The sequence below is a fragment of the Scylla paramamosain genome, chromosome 13, assembly GCF_035594125.1.
Source record: "Scylla paramamosain isolate STU-SP2022 chromosome 13, ASM3559412v1, whole genome shotgun sequence".
Lineage (NCBI taxonomy): Eukaryota > Metazoa > Arthropoda > Malacostraca > Decapoda > Portunidae > Scylla > Scylla paramamosain.
This window is the reverse complement of record NC_087163.1, coordinates 23,539,585-23,549,584: the sequence shown is the minus strand read 5'-3', so window position 1 is coordinate 23,549,584 and position 10,000 is coordinate 23,539,585. Positions and strand designations below refer to the sequence as shown.

General features: G+C 44.9%; 1 long non-coding RNA gene across 1 annotated transcript in view; it reads left to right on the top strand.

Annotated features, from left to right (window-relative positions):
- LOC135106176 (uncharacterized) overlaps nt 1-10,000 on the top strand; it is a 112,285-nt gene that overhangs the window by 43,719 nt on the left and 58,566 nt on the right. Inside the window, exon 2 of the long non-coding RNA XR_010271153.1 lies at nt 3,161-3,222. This is a non-coding gene — a long non-coding RNA (uncharacterized LOC135106176). The remainder of the gene's footprint in view (nt 1-3,160; nt 3,223-10,000) is intronic.

The following is a 10,000-nucleotide window of genomic DNA, read 5'->3' as shown; positions in this document are numbered from 1 at the left end:
ATCCACCTACTAACCTCACACACACACACACACACACACACACACACACACACACACACACACACACGTTGCGCCACATCAAACAACCAGTTTCACGCCCACCACCACCTCCTCCGTACACCTCAAACCTCTACGGATACCTGGCGTGGTTTTCCTGATCACGGATTCCTTAGTTCGCGTCCACTTTTGATGGCGCCATTCCCAGTGGTCAGGAAGAAGGATATTCCAAGATTCCAGCCTGATATTTGCCTATATTCCGGATCTGCTCGTAACTTCGGTCCGCCGCTACGAATAGCAATCCAGCGCGCGGGGATGGAGAGGCGGCAGGCAGGCGGGAGGGAGGAGGGAGGGAGGCTAGCAGTTAAGGGAGGGTTTTTATGAGGTTGAAGTCGTAACTAGGGAAATAGGGAGGCTTCATTCCTCTACTCGTGTCCATATTCATGTCCCTCTGCTCTGCTCTGCTCTGTTCTGCTCTGCTCTGGTCTGGTGTGCTGGTTCCTCTGCTGCTGAGAGATGTAGTACAGAACTTGTCTCCCTTGCCCTATTAGCTGTTTGTGTTATGTTTACCTTTCTTAACGATGATGTTTCTCGTTTAAAAGCGTTCCGGCAACACAGTGGTCGGAGTGTTCAGTTCCCAGCCAAGAGGATCTGAGCCTGCCCAAGCCCCCTCACTGCCGGAGATTGTTTGCATTGATATTGTTTCACGGTAAAGCTCCTGCTCACCGGCCAGAGAATAGGTGCGGAGGTGCGTCCAAGAGGTTGTGGACCTTTCATTCCTGCAGGCACCGTCCTCCCCTCGTGTGTGTGTGTGTGTGTGGGTGTTTGTGTCGGCTGAGGAACGTGTGCACTTGATACGAGAGAGAGAGCGAGAGAGAGCAGTAATGGTGTTCTTTTGTCTATAAACGTGTGATTTAACTTTAGCATTTAACGCGTGTTTCTCGTCATTGTGTTCGAAGTTTTCATTGTGATAGTTTCCAGCAATTTGTTCTAAGCACTCTCTCTCTCTCTCTCTCTCTCTCTCTCTCTGCTGTGTTGCTTTTGTTCTTTTGCTGTAATCTATTTCAGCTTGATTTTAAATATTTTATGACATGTCAGTATTTATTATAAATGTTTACGATGACCTTGCCATTTACTCTCTGCCGGGAACCGTGCCAGATTCATTTCCTTTGTGTTCATTGGTCTTCCCTCAATGTAAAGTCTCCTAATCTGTTAAAAATCGATCAAGTGACGGATTTTGTTAGGACGTTACCAGTGTACCAGAGGGTTTCAGACTTAGGGGAAACACGAAAGTAGAATTGAATGGAGGTTGCGCAACATCTTCCCATGATTGTACCTCGAGATTTTAAATAGCTTTCGTATATCGCCATCACTAAACTGTATTTGATAATGTTCACGATGCTCCTCGATCCTTTCACTTCCACGAATGCCTCAACGCCATTACCAATCAGTGCTGATGCCAACGGCTAATACCTCGTGCTTTCTCGCTATGAAATCCGCTGCAGGAAAAAAGAAACCATGTGCATTTGTCAATTTCCCGGAAGCTACGTGTGCAGGTATTTAGACATCAATACACCATTTGGGGCAGGCGATATGCAACAATTCACGACAATAAAAGCACTGTACAAGATCTTTAAAGCACCGACGAGAAAGGAAAGGGGATTAAAAGAATTTTTTTTTTCTTTTTTTTTAGAGTCTATCCAGTATAATGTTTAGAAATTGACTGTAGGGTTACAAAAAAAATAATGTCCGAGTGGCTTCTGATTTTAGGGAAGATGTGCCAAGTAGCAGTAAAAGGATTATTAGCTGCTTTTGCCTGTCTTCACTCCATCCCCTCTCTTGAAGACTGTACACTCAATAAGAACGACGCTGAAGTGAATGTAAATCTAGGGCGTAGATAAGCTGCCCAATGCCAAGTCGCCCCGCCGTTTCATTGATTCTCCATCCAAGGTGTGCCATGGCCTCCAGCAAGGCGTTGTCAAGGTTTGTCTGAGGGACGCACATGCCTTCCTGTCTTCCAAGTGTGGGTTATTTATATAGTGATCTGCAGCTTGGTGGTGTGGTGACGCCCCGCCTGTCATTGCTAGATACGAGGCTCACGGATTTGTTGGGATTACATGGGTACACACACACACACAGACACACACAGAGAGAGAGAGAGAGAGAGCGCAGCCAGCCAGCCAGCCAACCAACCATAGAAGCCTCACTCAGTTTGTGTGTTCTGACTTTGAAAGCAATCCGGTCTCAGTAAGGTGACTTGTGCCTATCCACAGCAATATTCCCAAATGTGGAAGAATAATTATTTGTGAGTCTTGCAAGCACATGAATTGCGATACTTTGCTGTAAAAGTGAAGAAAAGTGTTTAAATGCCGTAAGTACCGTGTCACCAGTGAGAGAACCCGTTGCCGTACATTTTCCGAAGCTTCGAACTAGTGTGTGAGAGTCGAAGTTTCAGTACGAACGCCCGCGATGCCTCTGAGCAAAGACCTGGAGCTGGCACTCGAAGTTCAACTGAAGGCGTACCGAGGCCTCACTGAAGCAGTTCGATCGATGCTTAATAAAACAATCAAGCAATCCAAAGGACACCACACTGAACTGACCGATTCCTTCCATTTCACAGAGAAGGAAGTGGAAAAAACAAGTGAACAAACAGACAGACAAACAGACAAACATATAAATAGACAGACAAACTTGCAGACAACCCAGAGAAGTAGAGATAGGGACCCCAAGCACATAAAGCCTCACATTAATGCACATGATCCCTGGCGCATCAGTCGGTATGGCAGAGACGGTGGCAGGCAATCACCCTCGCGCCGCGCCTCTTGATTACCGTAATGCCGCTGCGCCAGGAATGCACGCCCGCCCTTTGCCTCCCTTCCTTTATTATTATTATTACTCTTCTCGCAGGTGGATGAAGCTCGCGTATGAAAAATTTTGGGTTGTTAATGACTGGGTTTGCATTATGGTGGGAATTATGATGGCACGTTCTTGTTTTTGGTGTTCGTGATATGAAAGAAGGTTGTGATTCAGAAGCATTATAGCTTTGTAGATAAACGGGAATTTCAGATTTATAACTGATTACTTATGATCTTTTTATTGATGCTGTTTCATTGATTTTCTGTTACTGTTATCGTTTATTTATTCTTTTTTCTTGCTTTCCAAGTGCCGCCTGTTCTGCTCACCTGTCCATGTTTGGGTGTGCTCTCCTCGCGCCGATGAATGAAGGTAAATAACTGGCTTTACATTTTTCAGTCTCTCTCTCTCTCTCTCTCTCTCTCTCTCTCTCTCTCTCTCTCTCTCTCTCTCTCTCTCTCTCTCTCTCTCTCTCTCTCTCTCTCTCTCTCTCTCTCTCTCTCTCTCTCTCTCTCTCTCTCTCTCTCATTACCATTGCATATTGCACAGAATACGTTCCGACATTAACAATGAAATTATTCTATTTTTGTGCGCACTAAATTACAAGACAATAATGCATTTTCACGTTTTTGATTATCTGACTTGCATTTTTGTATCGGCGTGTGTGTGTGTGTGTGTGTGTGTGTGTGTGTGTGTGTGTGTGTGTGTGTGTGTGCGTGTGTTGACTACCGTGTTGCCACAAAGTCAATAATTTATTCAAGTAAGAGTAGAAAGAGGAAGGTCCAACAACACTCACGCCGTGCATAAAAAAAAACAGCCCCTATGTGACGTCTCCTCATTGTATTGTCTTAATTGTGGATCACTATATTTGCGTGGACTGTTTTCGCGCAGTGCACCGTAAAATGTTTCCTGTCAAAAACATCCTTTGTGCGATATTGTTGCATTATATCGTCTTCATTCCGGGTTAGTGTGCTCGTATTGAATATTTCGTGGTGAAAAATGCGCTACAAGTTGTCGTATTTGTCAATGCATAGCGGACTCTTATATAACATGCAGGGAGTTCACTTCCTTGCGATCCTGCGCTATTTTTCAGACTTCACCGTCCATTGTGTCATATTATCTGAGAAAAATCTGCAGGCACCATTTGTTGTGACTGTATATCACTAAGACAAATCGTCCGGGAATCCCTCTTTGTTTTACGCAATACATTTCATACACCAGCAAGACAGCGGCGAGAGAACATGCCATCGAGCTCCCTGACGTAGCCTTGCGTCGCGTGCTGGCTGCCCCGGGAAGAACATACATTTTCATCTAAGAACACATTTTACGCACTGCTTGTACAGGGATTCATGTTGCAAATAATGCGTCATCAGAACCTTGCCGAGGGAATTAACATCTGGATACGGAATCTGAAGAGCTTCGGCACCTCTCACAAAGACTGACGCCTCCAAGTTCTCTGTTGACTCCCGCTACATAAGAAAATGGGTGTCATATGCATTATGTAGGACGCCGCTCACTTTCTACCCTCACTTGATCTCCGTATGAAGGTCTTGACGAGTCTATTGTTCCATTCCTAGTCACCTAATCCTCATTCTCCGCCTATTGTTGTGTGGATTATACATATTACTTCATCTTCTACCTAGCGTGTATTGTTGTATTCTTCAAAGTACAATACATGAGTGTTGAACATTGTAACTTGTTCGTCTGAATGTGTTGACATATTCTTTTCTTCTGACTTACAAAGGTAATCACAATCTTTTATTTAAAAAAAAAGTAAATTAAAAAAAACATGAGCTTGTAATACGAACATAGTGACCTTTCTCTCCTAGACGCGTGTTTTATGGTATTTCACTTTTGTTCATCAGCCAACACACAAGGTGAGTCAATTAACCTTTCCTTTCCTCGTCTGTCATTAGTCGGACCACTCAGTATTATACCACAAGTATCATCAAACACACAGTATTACTAATGCATATTTGAACTGCATATCTCACTATTTTTTTTTTTTTTTCTTATCCTTTGACTAGTCTTATTTCAATTTTCCGCCGCGTCGTTCCTGCGCGGTCTTTACACACCTTCCTTAACAGAGGCGCTCTCAGTATAATGCTTTAATCAAGTGGCGAGAAGCTCCAAGGGTACGCACTTCTCATATATCTTGTGAAATGACTGCTGCTTCCGTGCGAGGGGCTCCTGTGCTTCCGCCCATTGCAGTGGTGTTATTGTTTCCGGCGTAGAGATGCAGTAAAGGCCTAGTGTGTGTGGTATTTTCTTCCCGGAGTCTTTGATGGCATGTGGGTCCAGTGGAGTGGCTTTCAATGGGAAGTAAACTGAATCTCTTTGTTGCTGCCTTCCTTTAACAAAACTACTCGTCATTCCATCGATGCATTTATGCATTGTAGTTTTCCATGACTCAGGATAACAAATTAACATGACATGTAATGATATACTGCCGTTTATTTACATTCTTGAAGCACCATGATTATCTTCTACGGGCACCTGACTGTGTTACTTTGTGTCTCATTATTATTTAACCCTTATGTTGCCACAGTTTTCTCTCAGCTTAATATTTTAGTCTTGTATAAGTTTAGATGAGAGTTTTGAAAGACTACCCTCACAGCGAAGGGTGTCATCGAATACCTAGTGAAGCTTTTTAAAACTTGTAGCTTAACTTTTGGTGAGTAACATTGACCACGGTTGCCGAAAATAAACTTGTATGTGGGTTTAATAGTCAAAGGGTTAACATAGTCCACCGCCAAGCTGCGGACTTATCTGTGCTGGGAGATGCGTTATTAAGCATCATACGCGGAAGTTAAAATGTCTAGTAAAAGATTTCTCATATTTCTTCCCTGTTCTCATTCCTCTTCCCCTCATCCACTCCGGTCAGAATTTTGCGTTTCACTTTATCTCCGCTCTGGATGTGCTCACAGAACTGGCTTAGATTTTATGCATTTTTTTACCTCGTCCCTCCCGGTACTCATATCTGCATCTCTTCAATATTTAATGCATTCATCACCAGTTCGTTTGTGCCGTTCATATGCCTGAGTACCGCTGCCCCAAAATGTGTTCCATAACGATTCCTCCCTTTCCTTTCCTCCCCTGGATTTTCATCGCTGCTTTTACCATCTCGTTTTCAATGGAATTTTGATACATATTGGCTCAAGAGGGAGGTTGGAAAACACTCCTCTAATTTTTGGATAATCCCCTTGGCTTTACTCTTTGGGAACTGGGAACTTCAGTGGCTTTTTTTTCTATTTTTTGTAGTCCTTGACCAGAGCATCTAATACATAAAACAAGAAAGAATACACTATACGTAATATAAGAAAGGAGTATATTTCGTGCATGTATCACCGTGTCTTAGTTTTTCCTTCAGTCGAGGCAGTCCAGGTGTACAAACGAGCACTGCACAATGATAACTGTCGCACCTCCATTAACCTCAGCATTATGACCTTGGCGCCGTCCTGCCCGAGGCGCGGCTTCATGACAAGGTGTAATATAATAATAAAGTTAAAACTAAACAGGTGCAACTCGGCAAAAAGTTACATGAACACCGGAATTGCTTAATATTTTATACCGTTGACAGGAGAGCAGCAAACCAGCATGAAATAAAAGGACAGTGAGTTAGGGGCGTGATGATAGTGGTGGTGGCGGCGGCGGCGGTGGTCACGTTCGCCTGGCGTAGGGATGGAACTTTGAGATGTTTGTCAGTAAAAGGGAACTCTGCTAATTACCGGAAATCGTGTTTTGTTGCCAATGGAAAAAAAAAAAAGACGAGTTGGCCATGGCTTGTCTCACTGTTATAATATTTTACAGTTTTCTATTTTATTTTCCGCTTCACTCTTTTTCCTTGGTTAAAGCAGACCTGCAGATGTTTGTTCCAAGTCGTTGATGTCTTTATTTTAGAATCGACAGGTAAAATTGAGGCGTTGAAGCCTTCACTGTTGGTGTGGTGTGCGGTTCTGTAATTACAACAGATGAAAACTATGGAGCATTTTGTATATTCAAGACGCGCAGTCTGTGCTTCTTTCCATTCTACCTCACCTCCGTCCATTCTTCTCTCCTTCCCTCTCTTTTCCTCCGTACCACTCCATGTCTGGAGCTCTTCGGGCAGAGTCCATTACGTTCTTTCAGCATTTAATAAGTGTTCCTTTCCTGTTTTTCCTGGAAAATACCCTCGAACCTCTTCGCTGAACTTTTCCATGCGGTGTAAAATAAAATTTATTACTGCAAGTTTAAAAGCTCCTGATGTTCTTGGTGTCAGGCTTCAACAGGATTTTAATTTTTTTCGTATAATGAAAATTGTTATTTGATTTAAGCTAAATATCCTCATGAAGAAAATAAAATCAGTGAAAACTCTTCAAAATTCAAATTTATATTAGATACCGCATCGTGACTGAAACTGTAATGAAGTCTTTTTTCATATATATACTGTATACATTACGTATTTAATTTATGTATGTATTTATTTTTCAAATGAATGTCGTCCAGCGTCCTTGGTGAGGTGGCAAGGCACGGGTGGAGTGGAGCCACTCAGGCCTCAGGTACACGTGGGGAGGCGAGTGGCTCTCCATGGCGGGCACTGGACTTATTGATGCGTGAAGGTCGCGGCGCCGTTGGCAAAGCGGGGCGGAGTGTCAGGTGTGGGGGCAACTAGCGTGACGGAGCGGAGGGGAGCAGCGTCCGGGGTGTTGCAGGAGCAGGTGTAAGTTAGTCTGGCGGGCCTCATTACCATGCACCCTCGCCCCGCCGCCGCCACCCGTGAAATTAGTATTAGAGGATACTGGCCCTTGAGGCGCCGGGCAGGAGAGGGGGAGGCGGGAGAGCTGGGGCCCAAGGCAGGACTTTTCCGCACCGCGTCCCCAGATAAAAGCGGCGCCCTAAGAGCCACTAGGAGCTGGTAAATTAAGCCCTCCATAACACTGTTTCACACTAATGTCTCCAATATCAGGTTGGAGTGGCCGGGCCTGCGTCCGTCAGGGTGATGGCTACCTCGGGGGGCAGCGGAGGGGGGAAGGGGGGCAGAGAGAGAGAGAGAGAGAGAGAGAGAGAGAGAGAGAGAGAGGAAGCTGTGGAGGGAACTTTTGTGGTGCCCTTGATAATGAAGCTTAGGGGAGGTGGGCTATAAATTCGCCCAAGTTCAGGCAGGCTGGCGTTCGAGCGAGTGTGGGATAAGACGAGGATAGCACGAGGTGAGCACCAGGAGGCTCGCCCCTCAGGCACAGACATACACACACACTTACGCAATCTTAAACACACACACACACACATACATACACACACACACACACACAGGAGCAAATTACGTTTACTAAGAAAATGAGTGAAGGAATGAGAGGAACGGAGGGAGGGAAGAGAAGATGAGGGCAGGTAGGAAGAGGACGCGGAAGAAAAACGTGCAGTGAGACAGAGTAGGTTGTGGAAGTGGATGTAATGAGGAGTAATGCAGGGGCGAGAATGTAGAAGAGGCGGAGGCGATGATGACGACGACGACCAAGTACAGAAGCTGAGGAAGAGGAAATGAGGTTTAGGACAGAAGGAGGAGAAGGAGGAGGAAGAGAGAGAGAAGAGCTGATGTAGAGAAAGGAAAGAGGAAGATGTTTGCGTTGGAAAAGGTGAAGGCGAAAAAGAACAGGAGGAGGGAGGACACAAAACTGGCGTATGCATGGAGGAGTAGCTGGCGGAGGAAATGAGAGCCGGGAGAAGCAGCAGCAGGAGGAGGAGGAGGAGGAGGAGGAGGAGGAGGGTGAAGGGAGAAAAATCAGAATTACAATAGTGGAAAGTGAGAGCAAGAATTAGGAAGGGCGCGGTGTATATTCCTCCTCCTCCTCCTCCTCCTCCACCTCCTCCTCCTCCTCCTCCTCCTCCTCCTCTCCTTCCTTCTTGTCGTCGTCTTCCTCCTCTTGGTCTTGCTCGCCTCGCCGCGTGTTGAGGGACAATGCCCACCTTCCGCCGCGCCGCCTCCATTCTCGCCTCCTCACTCCCTCACAATGGCTCAGTGGCGGGACAATGGATACTGGTCCCATTTAACCCTGAGCCAGTGAGTGACCCCGAGGAGCGAGTCACTGGCGAGCTGGGATCAGGTTAACTTTTTATCCTCTCGTGAGCAGAGCATAGAAGGATATACGCTAACAAGGGAGGTGTGTGTGTGTTTGTGTCCGTCTCTCTCCCTCTCTCCCTATCTCTCTCTCTCTCTCTCTCTCTCTCTCTCTCTCTCTCTCTCTCTCTCTCTCTCTCTCTCTCTCTCTCTCTCTCTCTCTCTCTCTCTCTCTCTGCGCCTTGTTAAACGGGAAATGCTTTTACCGAATTCTAATTTGCATGTACAATGGGTTAATGGTCATGTTTGTATGTGGATGATAGACGAGCGCTTGTGTGTGTGTGTGTGTGTGTGTGTGTGTGTGTGTGTGTGTATGTAGATATGATTCACGTGTATATGTCTTTGGTTTTCTCAGATTATTATAGTTATCGTTATAGTCTTATTGAAATCTGGCCTTCATCTTCCGTAGACTGTTTTGTGCGTAAAATGTTAAAAAATAAGTAATGTGACAAGCTTAGGTGGTGAGACTGACAAGGGTAATAATAGTGTCGTTAAAAATACACTGGTCATTTTGCCGTGTGTGTTTGGCGCGGCTTTCATCTCCGTCTTCTTTCTGAGTTGTGCTAGGTCAGGTCACCTCGTGAGGATCGCAAGGACTGTTGTGGCCTGTGTATCTGTGTAACTCCTCAGCTTCCTTGGCTCTTTACTCTGAGAGGCAGGCTTTCAGTTTAGCCTAGTCTGCATTCATTAGATTTCCATAGGTATTCAATCTTTAACCAATCCACAAGAAAATATTTCTATCACTGCAATTTTAAATAGAAGAATGAGAAAAATTACAGACTAGAGGAAGCAAGACTAAACAAAAATTTACTGCCGTAACTGGTAGACAAAAAGTCAATCCCACAACTACTACTGGACTGGCCTGGAGTGATTGCGTGGGGTGTAATTGAATTGTTTCTACCTGAATTTGAATCGAGGTGATGCAGGAATCAGAGGTGTGTGTTGCTTTGGTTAGTTTGGCTGGCGTATAAGCTGTTCTGGTATCAGTTCTTGTAATTTGAAGAGTTATGAAACTTTGTATGAAATCTGATGTAGATTTCACTGTTTTATTGAGTTAAC